The sequence below is a fragment of the Pteronotus mesoamericanus genome, unplaced genomic scaffold (assembly GCF_021234165.1).
Source record: "Pteronotus mesoamericanus isolate MK-2021 breed Mesoamerican mustached bat unplaced genomic scaffold, CSHL_Meso_final scaffold_54, whole genome shotgun sequence".
Classification (NCBI taxonomy): Eukaryota; Metazoa; Chordata; class Mammalia; order Chiroptera; family Mormoopidae; genus Pteronotus; species Pteronotus mesoamericanus.
In genome coordinates, this window is record NW_026555321.1 from 56622889 (window position 1) to 56642658 (window position 19770).

The 19770-nt window shown below is 43.2% G+C and overlaps 1 pseudogene; it reads right to left on the reverse strand.

Moving 5' to 3' along the window:
• Positions 1 to 14807: 14807 nt before the first annotated feature.
• On the reverse strand, positions 14808 to 19409 carry LOC129088152 (trafficking protein particle complex subunit 2-like; annotated as a pseudogene).
• Positions 19410 to 19770: the final 361 nt, after the last annotated feature.

Consider the following 19770-nt stretch of genomic DNA (forward strand, 5'->3'; position numbering starts at 1 on the left):
GTTTCAGGTTGTCCTGCATTTCCCTCAATGCCTCTTCTTTCTTTTTGAGTCTTTTTTCATTTCCTTGCTCTTTCTGGGAGCTTTTGTTTACCTTGTCTTCCAGCTTGCTGATTCGGTCCTCAGCTTCATCTAGCCTGCTTTGGATTCCTTCTACCGTGTTTTTCAATTCAGAAATTGTATTCTTCATTTCCTCTTGTCTCTTTTTGATAGTTTCCATATCTTTTTCATGCTGATATAGTTTGCAATAAGTTCCTCATAGTTTCCCTGTAGTTTTTGGTAATTCTCTCTGAGCTCACGAAGCTCATTGAACTTCCTTAGAACCGTTGTTTGGAACTCAATATCTGATAGTTTACTTGCTTCTGTTTCATTTTGTTCCCTTTGAGACCACACATTCTTGATTGGACTGCTCTCAGCATACTGGGTTATAGATTCAGCACTCATAACATCATATTAGATATGCTGAAGGACTTTCAAGAAAATTAGAGGCATTGTAAACCTGGAATATAGTTAGGACTCGGTAATGATAGCTACCAATAGCTCTTAGTATTCCTATTTTAACAGAATCATCCCACATCACCACCTCTACTCAACCTCTTGGTCAGCTCTGACTCTCCAGTGTGATCTAATTTCAAGAGGAAAAGCCAAGTTGGTGAAAAGCTGATAGACTGTATAAACTCCATCCACTTAGCACTTTCAAGAGCTAAGATCAAGGAGGTGTGGATTTCCTAAGCAGCATGATGAGGACTGAGGAAGAGTGGTGGGTACTGCAAGAAGCACATTCCCTCTTATGGAATGAGGCACTTAAGCCTCTGTTATGGAAAAGCCCTCCAAGCCCCGACTGTCAAGGCCCTACAGGGATGGCTTCTGTTGAAGAAAGTTGCCTCACCAGCAAGTTCACACCACTTTCCCTGGGGTGCTGCATCCAATGACTGGTTGACATGGTATAACAGAACAAAACAGAGGTTTGGCTGCCTGCCACCACAAAAACCAAACTCAGAGGAAGGTGCAAAAGGAAAGAGGTTTTATTCAGGTACTGCACAACCTGGGAGAATGGTGGACTCCTATCTCAAAGGCCATCTCTTCCTTCTGCCATGGAAAAAGTCTAACCATCCCCCAGCAAGGCAAGACAAAAGCCAGCATCCAGCAGAGCTCCTGCTCCATGTTAAATTACAGTCCTTTGGAGCCTGCAGGTGGCTGGTAAGTGGTCTTAGTCTCCATCCAGGGATGTTAGCTTGTTCCCGGCTGCTATTCATTTCAGGGTCTCTCCTAGAGCGTACATGTGGAGGCTGCACAGCCATGGGCCACATGGCAGCTAGGGCTGCATGATCGCGTGCTCCAGGGAGAGTGTATCACCAAATGGGCAAGAAAGATTTTCTTCTGGAGGCCATGGGCAAGTGCACTGAGTGAGTGTAGGTCATGAGGAAGCAAGTTTATTTGTTCCCCTGGGATTATGCTAGCTTGGATTTGGGACAGGCCAGGAGCTTTATCAAAATTACCAATCAGTTTTCCAAGCTTTCGGATGGGTCCACCTCACAACCAATCCTTTCTTTCCCCAGGCTAGACTGACAGGCCTCTTTGGTCTGGCACCTCCCCTTCACCATTTTGACTTCTATGGTACATGTGAATGCCCTCCCATGGTCCCACTCCCAATCTGGTCCAGAAGAAAGGAAAAGGGGCTTTTTCCTATCCAATTATGTTGCTAGCTTTTTGCACCAAGCTCCCCCTGCCTCCATCCTGGCCAATGGAGGAGACTCCCCAGTGCTCTGATTCACTGTTTTACAGTAACAAGGTGGATGTACAGTCCTGATCCCCCAACCCCAACCAAGCTCCAACTCATATGACTCTAAACAGTGTTCCTAGCAGAAAATTCCCTGGAGCACCAGGTGAGGTTTTCCCTCTGACTGCCTGAAAGCTCCACCTCTTTGTTTGCCCATCTTACTTCCTTCCTTCTCCTTCCCAAATGTTGATCCCAAGATAATTTCCTTCTTACCAATCTCCTTTCAGAGCGGGCTCCTGGAAGAACCCAACATGCAAAAGACAAAACTACAGCTGTAGCACAATTTATGGTATTCAGTATTCAGATCTGAGGTTCATGAGGGTTGTAGGAGCTAAAAAAATAATACTTTTCCTCCACCTTCTAAGTTCTTCTGACTGGGCTCATAATCAAATCGACAGAAACAAGCTTATGGGAGAAAAATCAAAACTTAATACATGTGCATGGGGAATTCACATAAGCATGAAAATTCCCAAAGACAGTTAGACAACATTGTGTACATAAGACATTTTGGACAAAGGAAAAAGGAGGACAGGGTATCAGAAGTGAGAACAGGTGACTTACAGGTTGTTGAAAGAATGGAACACACATGGCAAGAAAATCCCCCTATGTGACTCAGAGACAATGCAGCACAGAAGGGATCTAGCTAAGAGGCACCTACTGAAGCCCTCTTGTAAAAATATACTTAATTAAAATTAGATTAAGGCAGCATCTTAACAACTCCTTCCTGAAGCCATTATCTATCTGAATCTCTTGGGCAGGAAAAGGGGGAGAGTCAAAGGTTCTGACTCTTTTGTTTCTTAATAAACAGCTTAACATCAACATCCCAAAACACATTTTAGAGCGGCAGAATAAGGTCCCTTTGGGGTCAGGGATCCTGATGGTCTTAATGGAAATGCCAGGTGAACCCTTAAAGCCAGACTCCCAAGGGTCAGTTTGGGATTTCCAAATTCTTGAACTTTTTCCAGTCAATAGCTGATAGCTATGGGATGTCAAATTCAAACCTCAAGGCAACTTGCCCAGGGAACCTTTCTTTTCTCAGACTGCTTTTCTAATGTCTTTCAAGAAACCAAATGCTCAGAAACAGGGCTTCCATTGTAAATGGACTCTGAGATGCTCAGAGGAAAGCAGGGCATTGCAGAGCTTTACAGATTACTGGTTCAATGCTGTTACTGTCAGATGAGGAAACCATAGTCCAGAAGGCAGTCGAAACAAGTCCAAGGTCTAAATGACTTAGTGGTGAAGTTGAGGCAGAAGCCCAGATCTCTCAGCTCTGTCCTGAATATTCTGATTTACTACCTGCAAGGTTCTGGATTTAAATTCTGACTCTACCACTTGCTAGCTCTGTTCCCTGTCTGAACCTCCAGTTCTTCATTGACAAAATGATAAGTAGAAAACCTTATCATAAATCCTTCTATTCTGACAGAGCAGAATGCTTGGTGTCTGGTTAGAGATCTTTCAGGCCCTTCTATTCCAATAAGTCCTCATTCACAGAGTTAGGAGTAGGATGGTCTCAGTAATAATTACTGCAGCAGGAGGAAGGGTTAAAAAGGAGGCAGGAAGCTGATATTCAAAATATTCATCTTACCAATGGTCCTTGACCTTGGTGCTGTTTCCCCATCCGTACAATGGGAATATAGATAACAAAATCTGCCTCCTGGAATTACTGGCCAATGCTAAGAAGCAGAAACACAGCTCTCACCTGGAGAAGAATCTAGACTAGCAGTTCTTATACTTTAGCGTGCACCAGAATCACTTGGAGGCAGAACCAGCTTCATGCATAGAGGCTTAGACATGTTTGTTTCAGGGTTGCGCTGTCATCATCTTGAAATTTTCAGTAATTTATGCACAGAGCCCTGTGTTTTCATTTGGTTCTCATCCCATAAATTATGTAGGCAGTCTTGTCTGGAAAAGTTAGTAAAACACAGATAACTGGGATCACCTTCAGAGTTTCTGATTCAGTAGCTTTAGGAGGTAGGCCTTTCAAATTTGCATTTCTGATATATTTCCAGGTCATGCTGGTACTACTGGTCTATGGGAGTACTTTTTTTGAGAGCCATTGATGGAGAGCACTAATTTTGAAAACCATGCATTGAGACAGTGGCTGTACATTAAGATCAGCAGTGGCCCCACTTTTCCCCAGTTGACTAGAATTGCTATGAGTGCATTCCTGGCTTCAATGTTTTAAAAGAGCTCATCAGGTAATTCTATTGTACAACTAGGACAGAAAACCACTGGGTTTGAGCAGAGAATCATGACTTTCTCAGGAAAAGGAAGGCATTAGTTACCCACACAAACACCCAGGCAGCATCCTAGACCCAATGTTGTGGGCATCTTAGAGATGATCAGGATGCTACCAGACAGCTTAGTGATGTTTCAAAACAACCAGTGGGGTCCCACCACTTGCAGCCTATAGGCAAAAACTCTGGAGACAGAGTCTAGTGGAAAGAAAGGAGTCCTTTAATTAAAGTATATACAGCTTGAAATAATGGCAGGTTTCTGCCTCAAAGCCCATTTCATTAAAAAGGTCTCAAAATCACTCTGCCACCCTCTCCCAGCTCAGTTCAAGGTTGTACCAGGAACCTCTCTTCCCACCCAAAGTATCCTTTTAATTCTTCAGAGTTTGCATTTCCAGGTGTCCTACTCTGGGTGAGCTGTCCTCTTCCTCCAGTGCTGCCCTCCAGCAATCTAAGCCCCATTCTGCACAACAGTTCAGTGGGTGGGTCTGAGGGCCTGCCTGGGCTGGAGCAGGCAGAGCTACAGCAGATGGTGAGAACAGCTGTTGTCACCCCCTACAGGTGTGGCTTCCATCCTGACCTGCTGCTGACAAGCCCACGCTGGAGGTATGTGGATGATTGGTGCTAATGGCCCCTCTCAGGAGCACGTGGGTGTTGGATGGGTGGCCACTGATGGCTTCCTGCAGCTTCCTGCAGAGGAGGGGCCCAGGGCATGCCCCCTGTCCAACCACCTCTCAGGACCTACCCCTTCTCTAAACCTCCTCTCCTCCTGTCTTACCAGCCTACAGCCCACAGTGCTCCTGGCTATGCAGGTCCCAGAATACTCAGGGAGGGGCACAGGGAATGCTCCCAGAACTTGTGGCTCCCCCATTGCCCACCAGTTCAGGAGCCTAAGCCCACAGCCAGGATAAGCCAGCCATCCAGGTGAGGGGAGAGCAAAAAGCAAGAGTTTTCTACCTGTTCCACTTTTAAAGATCCCCCCACAATGCCTCTGCCCACCCCCATGGTGAAGTAGATGGGAAGGTATGTTTCTCCCATCTAATCACCTCCCTAGCTCCAAGGGTCTGCCATTAGAACTTCTTTTCTGCCTTTCTGTTGAGTCATATGTGCATACTCCTTGTTCCTGGGGCGACTCACGAGTGCACAGTGTTCCTTGCTTTTCCACCTCTTCCCATTTAGGAGTCCCTCCAGGGGTCAGTCTGTGTTACAAAGAGGCTCCAAGTTCAATAAGCACCTCAGATGATCCTTATCCTGGGACATCTTAGAAAAACTGTGTGGAGTGGCATTTCTTAATCTTTAATGTGCATAAGAAACACCTGGGATATTGGTAGGAAGCAGATCCTGATTCAGTAGGTCTGGGCTGGGGCCCAAGAATTTGCTCTTCTTGCTTGCTCCCTGGTCCAGGAGTCAGGCTGGTAGGATGTGATGTTTGAACAGATCATCTCAACGTCTCTTAGAGTGGCAAGCCCTCCAAATCAGCTCAGTCCAGGGGGAAACTGAGGATCCTAATGAGGAATTGTATCAATTAGGCATCTCTCAGTTACAGGAAGCAAATACAAGTCCTGAGGAAGCCTGAAACATTGCCTAAGGAGTTGATGTTTTGGCAATCGAAAGGACAAAGGCCAGCCCATCTGTAGTCAGTCACCAGCAAACCGACCTCAAAGAGCATTCTCAGAAATTAATTTTTAATTTCCACCACTGACTCTGTGGCACAGCTAATCATGATCACTAATTGCTATGACAAGCTTCTCCCTTCTGTTTATATGTTTCCATATTAGCCTAATTAGCATGCTTTGTGTCTGTTTATTTTTAAAGCTAAAATACTTTTAATAGCCTAGTAAATTGAAAATGGACTTCACTACCATCTGACTTTACCAGAGTTTTACAGCCATTCAATTAATGGAATCAGTGATCTTCCTTCATAATTAGGTAGTTATTAGGTTTGTCAGGCACTGCTATAGACTAAATGAATGCTCAGCACCCACTTAGTAGTATTGCAGGGGCTCCAAAGAGCAAATGCACAAGCTTAGGGGCTGCCATGATGGAGTGCCATGATTAGCTGGCCGTAAATACCACCTGCAAATATATGGTTTATTATGGTGATAACAGGCATTTGTAGCTAACATAAATCTAAGCATTCCTGCTGACAGAAGAGAAGTGGCTTTTCTTGGTTGCTAGGAAATAGAGTTGGTTCCCAGGTCTCACATATTCCATTGTTCATTGCCTCCTCTCTGCAGCTGGTGCACTGTCACAGGAGGGAGTTGCAGCCTTTAGTTGCCACCCAAAATGAAGATGGGAGCATCCAGCCCAGCCCTCTGCCCCATGTGAGGGGATGCAGTGACCTAGAGCTGTGTGTAAAAGGAAGCAAGGGATGGAGCTGATACACAGCACTGATGATCAAAAAGCTGATTTTTAATATCTGAAAACAACCGCAGTCTCATATGCCCAAGAATTTCTGCCAACTGTCACACTTTGAAAGGAGACAGACTGTTGATGTGTATGAGAAATTGGCAACTGGTAACATATAACCCAAGTGGTCCTATTTCCATATCTACAGCAATTCAATCCTCAAAATACATTTTAGTATTTAACAAAAACTTGAGCTCCTTTAAAAAATAAGTAAATGTTCCCTGCTAGAAATAGTTCAACAATCTAAATATTTCCTGTCACTGAAAAAACAAAGAGACTGCAATCTCATGATGCAGGCATGTTTGAGTGAAACTTTAGTGAATTACCCACCTAGATTTCTGACCCTCTGTGAATCCAAATCATGGACTCCAAACACTGACTAATGCTGTGCTTCCTTTTTTACAATCTGCATATCTGCCAGCTTTCCAAAACTTCTGATTTCTGACAAAACTTGAAATTTGACTGAGTTGTAGGTTCTTGAGATGTCATGAGGCTCTCACTAGAGATTTGTAAGCAGGGCTTTGTGGTTGCAGGATAAGCATGGAGAGCAATCTGAGCTGGAGCAGAGCACGGTCTCACTGAGTTTAACCAGGGACTCAGAGGTGTGGGAGGAAATGGGCCTGGGGTCTGCTGCTGCTTGTCTCTCGCCCCCATATGTGAGTCTAAGCAACTTGCTTAACCTTGCTCCTTCCTCCCTTGCAAAATAGAGATAATAATGTTTCTTTAGGACTTGTGAGAATTAAAGGACATAATGTAACACAGAACACTTGCTGCAGGGTAGGTGTGCAAGGAACCTTAGCCAGCATTTTCTCCTTCTTTTCTTTCCCAGCCTCCACCCCATTCCATTCAATCTAGCAAATGCCAAATTCTGCAGAGGATCCCAAAACAAGGTCCTATTCTCAAGGAATTCTTGGCCTACTGTGCCTTTTATCTCCTGAAAAATATTGTAGTTGGAGGGGACGGGGTCTTTCCTCAAATCTGTTTCAGAAGTCTATGAAACTTTTGTCATGTGGGTCTTTCTAAAATTTCCTCTCACAGGCATACATATTATGTGACTTCAGTAAATATAAAAGCAGGAACTGATTCAGGGGTCAAAGGGACTTAAAAGGAAGTGATTTGAATTGTGAGCAGTTTGCTGGTATTTATCCAGCACTAGCAAAATTAAAGTCATGTTGGTGGACACAACCTTTCCATTACTAGAAGGCCATTGCCTAAGAGGGAAAAATCACTCTCCCATCTTTATGACAACACATCCTGCTGGTTTGTAAGAACTGAGGGAGGTATAAGGAGACAGGGTAGACTGGAGTAACGTGGAAGGGTAGTGGGACCGCAGAATAAATGGTTTTGTAAAACACTTGGAAGGGGTTAGATTTTAGCCTAGGAGGGATAAAAAAGCACTAAGGAGTGTGAGCTGGATGATTCACAAGGTCAGAAGATGTGAGAGAGTGACAGAATAAAATGCAAGCTCCACATTGGGCAAAGAGTTCATATGGAACACCGCGTGCAGGGAGTTTTCTTTTATAAGTTGCCTGCTGCGTGGGGTGGGGGTGGCAGCTGGAGGCGCCTTGACAAGAGCAGACCGCTTAGGACTGGGAGTGAATAGCCTGTACAACCCTCATGGGTACTCAGCTGTGACAAGCTGGACTGAGGAATGAGGCTATATAAGTGTAATTTATGTGCTTGTTTGAACCCTGGGCTGGCAAATACATTTAATTCTGGCCAACAGCCTGAGTGCATGTGTCAGGCTGGAGGATGGCCACAGAGAACAAACAGTGGAAACTGAGAACAGATAACATCCTGTGCTATTGCTGTTTGAAGAAAAACCACCACCTAGCATCCTCTCTCCCACTCAGCACCCAGCCTACCCAGCCCTGGGCAGCTAATACGAAGCAAGAGGTCTTGGGATAGAGCCTAGTCTCCACTCCCAAGTTATTATGTCTTTTTTCAGGGTCACACTTATAAACTGTGTGACTTGGGCAAATTAATCTCTCTGTAGCTTCAGTTTCCTCCCTGTAAAATAAAAATGATAAAGCTACCTACATTATAAGAATTAAATAACTTAATGTATATGTAAAACACATAGAACATAGCCTGACATTTAGTACGCACTTGTTCAAGGTTAGTTGCTGTTATTATTACTGTCATAATGACTATATATAGCCTTTGGAAACTGTTCATTCAACAGTCATTCACTGCCCACCTTCTGTGGGTTAGATGCAAAGAATACAAAGATAAATAATATGCATGCTCTGTACTCCAGGAGTTGCATTCTAAACTAGACATTTAAATAATTTAACCCCAAAATAGCAGAGAAATTTGAAAATTTCTCATACCTTGGTAAAGCCACAGAAGGTTTTATGTAAGGAGACTTTAGACAGGTTGTTGCTTTTTCCTGCCCTTAATGCCAGGAAGTTCACTTTTTCTCCCAACAACCCAATGAGGCCTGCTTTATACACTAAAAAATGCTTATTTACACAAGTAATAATTGCACAATTAATAAGGACAGAGGTGGGATTTAAAACATTATCTAACTCCAGAGCTCAATCTCTAAAACATTGTGTGCTATATTGTCTGTTAGGGTAATAAAATGTGGGTGCCTAGTGTTAAGCTAAAAATAAAAGTCCTTTCAAACTGAGAGGCAACAAGCATTTGTTTCAGGTCAAAGAATAACTGTTTAGATGCACTGATTCAAGCAGAAGCTCAAATAGTGCTCTGAATAGGAGACAAAGACAGTAAGTATTTTTGAGAAGGGGAATAGGAACAATTACATTAATAGAAGGAAGAAATTTCTATTGATTCAGATAACACAACACAATGATGTTAGTTCTAAATAATGTTTTTAATTTTCAGTCCATAGTCATCAGTCTGGTAGTCATGATACCTGCTTTCTCGTTATCTGCAAACATTTCTTTGGGGCACAAGGCTACATTGTCCCAGTGCAAAAGTAGTTTTGCCCCGTTTTTACATCCAAAGTTTTGAGACATGAGACATGCAGGGCAGTTTCTCTGGGATGGCAGCTCCACTCCATTTTAGCGGGGCTCAGCATATATATATATATATATTTTATACTAGGCAAGTAGAAGCCAGTATAAATTGCAGCAAGACTAAGGAAGGTATTTTTAAGAGCAGGGATTAAGACAAATGGGAGAAGGTCAGCCAGGGGAAATGATGACACTTTTCATAAATTTAATGTATTCTGTCCAGAAGCAAGAAGTCAATTAAAAATTTCTCAAAGTATAGTACTGACTATATGCTCAGTGGACACATGCCATTCCTCATCTCCGGGTCCTGAAATTCAGATGTTACCTTTGGTTAACCCTGGAAACATAACAGCACAAAGAGGTCTTCTCACCAGATACCAAAAGAGTGAAATGCTCTCTGTACAACTAACTGGCCAGTTCTAATCACTGTGCAGGCTTTAACATGTCAACTATTGGACTTGGAATGAGGCAAGGAGATTAAAAGCTTAGGCTCTGGGGTTTTCAGTTGGTTGCAATTAGCAGTAATTCCGCCCTCTCTCAGGGTGTTTGCAAATGTGTAGAGGTAGCTATGGTTGTCCCAGTGATTGGGAGGCCCCATTGTCATTTAGTGGACAAGGGCCAGGGCTGCTAAACATCCTGTGACTAATGTTACAGTCCCACCCAAAGACTTTGTCGTACCCCAAATATCCTTAGCAACCCTGTTGAGAAATCACAGTAGACATTTTCAGGTATCCAACCTCCTGTACCCTCTATCCATGGCCACGTGACTGTGTTGAAGAGAGGGACCCATGCTCTGATTGTAGAGCTGTGGATGGTGACGCATAGCTTCCTATTCCTGGGCTCAGTTTCCAGTTAGAGGAAGATTAACTTCCCTCTTAATCTGCTCAGGCTGCCATAACAAAAAACTATAGACTGGGTTGCTTAAACAAAATAGATTTATTTTCTCATAGTTCTGCAAGCTGGAAAGTTTCACATCAAAGTTCTGGCTGACTGGTTTTTGGTAAATGCTCTGTTTCTGACTTGTAGGTGGCAGTCTTTTCTCTCTGGGCTCATATGACCTCTTCTTTGTGCACAAGCAGAGAGAGAGCAAGCAAGCTGTATGTCTACTTCTAAAGGCATTAATCCTATCATGAGGGTCCTATTCTCATGACCTCTTTTAAATCTAATTACCACCCAAAAACTATATCTCCAATTATCATTGCAGTTAAGGTCAGTGCTTCAACATACAAATTGGGGTTGGGGGCAAAATTCAGTCCATAGCAGCCTCATTGGTAGGTCTGCTGAATGGCTATATTTGAGTCACACAGAAAGGTAAAATTACTCTGTACCTTTTTCATGTAAAGTCAAGAACTCTGGCTAAAAAGCATGTAACTATAGGCCTCAGACATGAATCCATATTCAGAGATTTTAGGAGAGAGGTGCTAACAGCACAAAAGTCAAGGTCAATAGAATTCTTCAACAACGAATTACTGAAATGGTGAAAATTCTAATGGTTTTTCAGCACACAGCTGTGGCATGGCTACCTGGAGGTTGAGCCCTGAGGTGCTCACTTAATTTATGATTATAGAAAATATGCAACGGGGAAAAGAAACGGAAGGGTCAAGTCAAGGAACATGTATAAAGGACCTATGGACAAAGCCAAAGTGGGGAAGGATTGAGGGTGGGAGGTGTGGGTGGGTGGGGCAGGGGAAAGTGGTGGCAGGAAAATGTAGGCAAATGTATTTGAACAATAAAAAAATAATAATAAAAATAAATTCAAAAAAGAAAAATTCAGATGATAAATTTGTTTTTATTATGGTATTCCATAAAGTTTTCATTTAAGAAGAATGGGGCTTAGGAAGAGGTCCTTCCAAAATCTGTGGCTAGAGACGTCTTTTGGAGGCTCCTGCAATGCTTTCACAAATTAGGGAAGGGACCATTTTCCTGGTGGACCATTGCACCCTGTGCACAAACCTTGTCAGTGACATAATTCCACACTAAGGGAAGCTGTTCTTTTTCCAAATCCATGTGTCAAGATCCTGCATTAACATTCTGGTGGTGCCTACTCATATAACTCAGAGTTCTGTGGTTTTTAAAGGATGGAGCACCCCCATTCAAACTTGCTTCAGCAAAAAATAAAATTAATCTACCTATGTCATTGGAAAACCCAGAATGCTTTGGCTTCCAGCACATTTAGATTCAGACATTTCAGTAATGTCATCAGTAGATATCAGCTCCTCTCTGCCTCCCTCCATCTCTTCACTTTATTTCATCTACACTGACTTCTTCTCAAGGGGGCCATTCCCTTGTTAGGGTAAGATAGCTGTCAGCCACTCCAGATTGGTAGTACCTGGTCCTCATGATCTCAGGAGCGAACACTTCCTTCTAGACAGTGCCAAACACAGGAGAACTGTGATTGGTCCAGTTTAGGTCGAGGTCTTGAACTTATCACTGTAGCCAGGAGGTAACAGTGTCTGTCATGGGAGCATTGCTTGGCTCAATGTTACCTGAACCTCACAACCTGAAATGGGGATTGAGGCAAATGGTGTGAGGGCTTTACAAGTTAATTCCCCCCAGGAGCAGACCTTAACTGATGACACAGAGAAATTGGTGGAAAAATACCCTAGCTTTCTCCCTACCCCTCTCCATCTTCCAGAGGTCCCCAGCAGGACTGAGCAGGTTGCCCACAACGGCAACCTTAACATGTACTCCATTGGCTTCTGGATCTTCTCCATTTCATTTCCCCACTCCCTGGCTGAAGCCTTCTGCAGTTGTCTTAAAAACAAACTCCTGTGCTCAAGTCCTAGCCTTTGGTGACTTCTAGGGGAACCCAATCTAAGGCAGGGATACTGGGTACTCAAAATTCTCCTAGCACCAGACTACCTATCACAGAGAGGTATTTCTTACCCTAGTGTTAGGGGTTTATATATTCTTAAAAGTATATATGGTGTTACTCCAGGTCCTCTGAGGAGCAGATGACTAGATGGGATATACAAGGCTTTTATAAGAAAAACACACATGTGAGAAAATTTAAATAGGAAAACCTAGGAGAGCCATTAGACCACAGAACTGATCTGACCCCAAGTCATGGAAAGAGGTACAGAAACATGGATGAAAGCATCCTAGAATTCAGCCATCAGAGGAGTTCACATCTCCAGGAATGGGTCTGCCCCAGTGTCCCCGCTCCATCATTAGCTGGGAACAGTCTGTGGGAAGCATGGCTTTGGTGCAAAAATGGAAATGGATCTCAGAACTTAGCAGCTGGGAGCATTGGCCAGTTACAGCCCCTGTAGTCTGCAGGGCACACTATGGCTAACACCTATGTTATTCTAGAATTCCACACATTCAGAGAATTACCATAAGAAGCTTTTCTATACCATTCTGTGTCTGAGCCTCAGAAAGTCTATTTGGGGCTCAAATAAGAGCATATCCATGAAAGCCAGTACTTTATAAAAAAAAAAAAAATGAAGTGTCAAGAACCAGTGGGTTTCAGGCCCCAGGGACCATGGAGATCCATTCCTGGAACAGAGAATTCTGGTCTGTGGGTGAAAAGCAAGCAGGGAGCTGAGCCCCATTTGGATGCACTGGCTCCTCAGTCCTTTGCAAGCCTTACAGCAGAGGACATTTTAAGTGTGGCAAAATCCCAATCCCCTGTTTTTGTTTTTGTTTTTTAACTAGGTCCTCTTGGACCGATGGACGTTTGAAAGTATAGCAGGTCCTCAAATAACATTGTTTTGTTCCACGTTATTTCACTCAGTGTCACTTTGGTGATGAGATGCTGTAGGAACTTACATTTTTTTCTTGGACATACATCTTTATTTAAGAAGTCAAATTGATAGACAGGGTAACACATTATGGTAGCAACTTCACACAAACATCTAATAACTTGCCAAAGTTATTCAGAATGGAACTAAATTCTTTAAGCACTTATGATAAGCACAAGAGCTATGTGGTTATATCACTTTCTTTTTAATCGATGTTTACTTGTTTACAGTAAGATCCCTCTTATTATGACAGAGTAGGCAATTAGACAGACATGAGCAGATAGCTCAGGTACAAATTGCCACCACTTGGCAGTGGGCAAAAACTGGGAAAACAACTATTGTAGGCTGGGAACTTGTCCCCAGGGTGACCTTTCCTCCCCTAGCATATTGCCAGTCCCTGTCATGCAGATTAGTCACTCTGACTTTTCATGTTACAGGCCATGCCATTCAGACCATTCCCTGACCTTTCCTCCACCGGCATATCTCTAGTCATGGGGTAGTTCCCCTTAGAGGATGAACAAAGGGGCTAGAGAATAGCCTCATACCACTCTCATACAAGCCCTGCACAACCACTTCCTTAGGCATCACACTCTCAGGACACTGAAGTTCTGGCCCACATTAAATAATCTTAGGAACAAAGTCTAAGGTCTGTTGACTACAGAGACACAGTTTTGGTCAAACCAGAGATAATATCTAGACCTCAGTTGTGTTTCTCCTTTAGGCCCAGAAAAAGCAGCAATGCCAGACAAAGCAACTAATGATCTCATGCCCTGGTGCCACCAATCACCTGAAAGGACACTCTTGGAAATCTGATGACTATTCTATTGAGATCCTTCCCTGAAACCTCTCCTAAATCTTTAGAAGCCAGATAAAAGCCCTTAAGATGAAGGACCCAGAGTTCTCTCTCTCTCTCTCTCTCTCTCTCTCTCGACCATGCATATGCCTTTCTTTCCAGAATGACAGCAATGCCACTATCCCTATTCTCTTAACAGAGGCAGGTACACAGCATTTGGCACTACAAAACTGTTTACTTTAGCTTCTTGGGTAGTGCTATGTATAGTGCCTATACATTTTTATAACATCTTTAGATGTGTGGATAAACCCATGTATGTGTTATCAACTTCATTCCCCGCTGTAGATGCTTTAGTTTTAAATTTGTCTATCAAATCTTGACAACAACATTTGGTTCTGGATTGTTACTTTAAGATCAAGCTTGCTTTCTTTTTTTTTTTTAATCCCCAACTGAGGGTATGTTTATTGATTTGAGAGAGAGAGAGAGAGAGAGAGAGACATCATCGATGTGAAAAAGAAACATCGATCAGTTGACTCCCGTACATGCCCTGACTGGGGACCTAAGTATGGGTCCTGAACGAGGATTGAACCCACAACATTTTTGTGTACTGGGATGATGTTCCAATCAACTGAGTCACCTGGACAGGGCAAGATAAAGCTTTCTGAAGGAGGAAAGTCAAAAGCTTATTTTCAGTTTTTAAAATAAAGGTATTTCAAGATTACTCATAGAGAGCATTTTATAAATAGCACTGTTCATAAGCAAATATCTATCTGTTGATAATTCTAGGAAACTGTACTATTTTTAAATATAAAAGGGATTTCATTACATTTAGATAAATTGAGACAAGTAAAACTTTTCCAGGCTATTTAATTAAGCAATGTACAATGCACACATTCCTGAGTATACCCCATTGTAGTGATGTTTATTTCCAATTTTTTCTGCGTTCAGCTTAAAAAGGTGTTTCTTTCCAAGAAACTCAACTTTTCAATGAAATGTGCCTGATTAAAATAGGAGAACTGGGTTCATAAAATAGACTTATTTTGAACTTTATGTATAAATCATAGACATCAGTAAAGAAGTTCTTTATTTTATCTTCTTACCCTATGTCATGAAGCATAACAAACCTCATATGACCTGCAATAGCAAATGCTGAAATGAACCACTCATTGAATTGTCAATGTAACAGGGCACATCCAGGGCCCCTCAAAAAGGGATTTGTGACAGGGTCCAGAGATTGGATGTCCAAGAAAAATATATTCTCCCCACTCCAGGGCGGGCCACCATGGGGGATGGGAGCCTTGAGCAGGGCCCTTGAGAGTCATTTTGCATGTCAATAACAGGAGAGCTTCATTCCTCATATGCAAAAAGGGTTATTTTGCATATCACCAAAGCTAATCAGGAAGGTTTAAAAGATTTAATACAAGATGTAACTGGGGGAGGGAAGAGGAGAAACAGGGGCCTGCAGGAGAGACAAAGAGACACAGACCTTGGGGAACAGTGTGAAGACCACATGGGCAAAAGGAAGGGAGAAAGGACTCCTGCTAGTGGCCCATGAGAAGGTGCGACATGATTATGGATTAAGAGCTGGAGATCGTGGTGAAGCAGCAAATGGTGCTGAGAACCGCGAGAGGCCTGCCTAGCCAAGTCCTGGACTTCTGTTCTTTTTCTTCTGAAGGATGGTACCCTGACTGGCCTGACTGGCCTAACTGGGCAAAGGGGGGAATGCAGGACTGTGTGTGAGGTGGGTATTTTAAAGGAATTTTGAGATTTAAGGGCGACATTTAGCCATTAATCAAACCTGTATAATTTTTGAATAAATAGTTCCTTTCCTTTTCACCAAACTCTGACATTCAGAGCCATAATTCCAAGGGCAGCGGGCAAAGGACCTACAACCGAGGGACCCTGGGGAAGGAGGGTGTCGTCGTTTTGGTAATAGCATCTGGGCACCACCTCCGCCACTGGTCCATTTGTTCAGTAACACCCACAATTTTCAAGTACATGTTTGGCATCCCCACATTCTCATCTACAAGGTCGAGGGCAGTGTGAGCTGTGAACTGGTTCAGATGTCGCTGATTGTCTTTGGATTTGACTTTTCCAGCTGGCAGACACTCCATTGGGTTATCGTGGTGGCTAACAATTATAAAGTAGCAGCAGAGAAGCTAACAGTAGAAATCTCCAGTCAGTTTCCCAGACAGCAACCTGGCTCCACAGCTTCTGTTGGAACTCCTAAAGCAGCAGCCCTGGAGACTCAGGAACTTAACTCTTGTTTATATCAATTAGCCTGTGATAAAATTGGTTTTGTTCTAGTCCTTTAGATTAAGTTGCAGAATTTATGGACTATTTTAAGTGAGGATTTATTCTAAATCTCATCAATTTAATCCAGAACCATTCAAAGTGATTAAAATCTCATCTTCTAAGAGCAGTTTCAGAAATGCCTGCAGCTCTTTCGTTCATTTCTTTAGAAACAGAGTTGCCACCATTTGCTAAAGGTAAGTTGGAGGTTAAATAAAGGAGCTCTTTGGAATCTTCTCCCATTAGGAAGTTTGTGCTTTGTGCCTGCAGAGTACCTCTCATTCCCAAACCTGCTAGGGATGCACCCGTAACTGCTCAGAGTCTCTACTAGGCTTAGGAAAACCACAGTCTGGGGCCAAATCTATAAGCTACCTATTTTACAAATAAACTTTTATTGGAATGCAATTCCAATAAACTTTTTACTGGTTAATCTTTTGTCTTTGACAGCCTGCACTACAACAACAGAGGCTGTAGGATCCAAAATGCTCCTTATCCCTTAAGAAAAAGTTTGCTGACCCTGGTCTAAATTATTTCCAAAATGCAATTAGGAAGGGGTAAAAAGAGAATATAGTAGAGAACAGGAGAAAAATATATGAAAAGTACAGGAATGAGTAGGAGAAAAAAAGTATGTACTTAAAAGATTACTTAACCCTCATAGCAACCCAATGAAGCTGGTATGAAATGTGAGGAAACTGGAGAAATTAAATGATGTGCTCAAGGTCATATAGTCCGTATGTAATAGACCTGGGATTTGAACTCAAATCTCTCTGACTCCAAAATCCAGGCCTTTCAACTTTATTCCACTTGTAGAAGCCATTGTGTCATCAAGGGGAGAACTTAACTTGATTTTATACCCCAGTCAAATAAAAATCTCTTTAATATGGAAGTTTTTGAGTATTATATAAAATGGGAACGAAGGCACCTTGAACTCTGACAGAAGCTATGCATGTTTGCTATGTAAACAAGGCTCTAAGACAAGGCTGTAGACAGTGCTGGAGTTTAATGACATCAACATCATAATCTCTAATGTAGAAATGTGGGAACCACGACTAAAGACTGTCACCTTGTTAAAGAACAAAACCTGACTGGGTATACGTGAAGATCTAATTGGCTTTATTAAGCGATTCATCAACATCTTATCTAGCAACTGGAAGGGTGCTCTGAGGAGTTGTACAAAATGGAAAGTTTTCACAGGCAGAAAGAGGGTGAGCCTAAGAAGAATGGACTACGAATTATTTCAGGTAAAGTCACCTTCCCTTAGGAGTGGGCAGAGGGTCTTATCAGGCAGATAACCTGATAACCTCAATTGTGCTGACTAGGAAATTTCAGATTGCTTGGTTTAAAATTTCACTCTGAGGGTGGCTGAAACTGCACTTAAGCTATTGAATCTTGGTTTGGTGAAGACTCGGCAACAGGGCCTCTGTTTTGGTCTCTTTTGTTCTTTTTCTCACTTAAAAATATTTTTTTCATTGCTTTTAGAGAGAGGAAGGGAGAGACAGAGAGAGGTGGGGGTTGTGGGAAAGAGAGGGAGAGAGAGAAACCTCAATGTAAGAGAGAAACATTGATTGGTTGTCTCCCATACATGCTCTGACAAGGACGACATTGGTTAATAAAGTTAAATAGCTTTCAAGTGTACAATTCTATAATTCGTCATCTGTATATTATCTTGTGTGTTTACCACCTCAAATCAAATCTCCTCTCATCACCATTTATCCTCCTCTACTTCCCCCAACTCCCTTTCCCTCTGGTAATTACGAAACTATTATCTGTGTCTATGAGAGGTTTTTTTTTTTGCTTAATCTTTTCATCTTTTTCACCTAGTCCCACAACCACCCTTCCTTCTGACAGCTGTCAGTCTGTTCTCTGTGTCTATGAGTCTGTTTATAGTTTGTCTGTTAGTTTATTTTGTTCATTAGATTCCACACAGTGAAATCATATGGTACTTGTCTTTTCCTGACTGGCTAATTCCACTTACCATAATACTCTTCAGGATCATCAGCATGATGCTGGCATAAAAGCAGGCATATAGATCAATGCAACATATGCTATTGCAAAGGGTAAGATTTCGTTATTTTTTATGGTTGAGTAGTATTCAATTGTGTAAATATACCACAGCTTTTTTTATCCACTCATCTATTGATGGACAGTTGGGCAGCTTCCAAGTCTTGGCTACTGTAATTAATGCTGTAATGAAAATAGGGGTGCATATATTCTTTTGAATTAGTGTTTTGGGTTTCTTTGGATGCATTCCTAGAAGTAGAATTGCTGGACTATAAGACAGTTCTATTTTTAACTTTTTGACATAACTCTATACTGCTTTCCACAGTGGCTGCACCAATTTGCTTTCCCACCAACAGTGCAGGAAAATTTCTTTTTCTCCATATCATGGCCAATACTTGTTATTGTTGATTTACTGACGACAGCCATTCTGGCAGGTATTGTTGGGGGAAGAAAAACCAAAAACCAGAAAGCCCGATACTATTAACCAGCTCTGCTCTCGCTTCTGTAAATTTGCTTACTGCCGCCAGCCGCGATAAGCCCCTCCTCCTGACCGTTACAATCTACTTCCGCATGCCGATCCTTTTCCCGCGCAACGCTAAGGCTTATAAATCCCGGCCTGACGCCAGTTCGGGGCTCAGAATTTGGAGACTGCCTCCTCTGAGCCCGCGCGGGTGAATAAAGGCTTACTCCGTTCCCCGAATCGTGTCTGAGTCTGTTTTCCCGCAACATTTGGTTCCCTGACCGGAATCGACTCACACAAGCTGGCCACTTGCCTCTGGTGAAGACCGTCCCGGTCAGCCGGGTGGGCCGGGAAGCACGTGCCCCAGTGATTTCGGGTCCTGAGGAACTGGGCTCCCTCGGCCCGACCTCAGACCATTCCACAACCCGGTCGCTCAGGGATCGGACCCAAGACAGCAAGCAGGTGCCGGATCTATAAGTGCCCCGGAGACCAGCCCGAGACCTGACCCACCCTCACGGTGGAAGGAGAGACTGATCACCTCTCAGGCCCTTGGCCTCTGGTACGGATAGGGTGTCCCCACTCGGGAGGGGATGTATTAACCTCTGGGTTGAATGTGAATGTGAAAGCGCAAGAGTGATTGTGTTTGTGACTCTACCGGCTTCCGCCTACGGAGTCTGAGTGAGCCCCAACCTGCGGTTCTTCGGTCCGTCATATGGCATAATGGCTGGGAGATGAACCCGGACTCTACTCCAGCCGCCTTAGCTAAGACGGGCCCAAGTCCCTCGCGAGAGGAGAGGTGAGGCGGGAGAGTGAGACCACCCCTAAACCTTTGTCTGTCTGCGCCGTGTCAGGTGGGAAAACATGGGAGGCAGACCGTGGACAATTTTAGATTGCATGCTCCAGAATTTTGACTGGTTCCGTGGCCAGGACCCCAGCATGACACCAGGCCAATTAGAGACTTTTTGTTCCACTGAATGGCCCACGTTTGGAGTAGGTTGGCCTCCTGAGGGAACCCTCAACCTCTCCACTATCAGGGCAGTCCATTTAATAGTAACAGGGAGACCAGGGCACCCTGACCAA